Consider the following 392-nt stretch of genomic DNA (forward strand, 5'->3'; position numbering starts at 1 on the left):
ACTAAGAGAATCAATAACACTATCTGAGTTCTGAGTTCTTATAGATGCCAATCATTCTGAACTTCAAAGGATAGAGTGAGAAGCCAAAACTGTTCGGAGGCAAAAAGCTACCAGTCCCGCTCATCTAATTGGAGCTAAGTTTCCTTGATATTTTGGAATCTATAGTATATTCTCTTCTTTTTATCCTATTTTGATCTTCAATTGCTTGGGGACAAGCAACAATTTAAGTTTGGTGTTGTGATGAGCGGATAATTTGTATGCTTTTTGGCATTGTTTTAAGTAAGTTTTTAGTATGATTTAGTTAGTTTTTAGTATATTTTTATTAGTTTTTAGTTAAAATTCACTTTTCTGGACTTTACTATGAGTTTGTGTGTTTTTCTGTGATTTCAGGT

The sequence above is a fragment of the Arachis duranensis genome, chromosome 10 (assembly GCF_000817695.3).
Source record: "Arachis duranensis cultivar V14167 chromosome 10, aradu.V14167.gnm2.J7QH, whole genome shotgun sequence".
NCBI lineage: Eukaryota > Viridiplantae > Streptophyta > Magnoliopsida > Fabales > Fabaceae > Arachis > Arachis duranensis.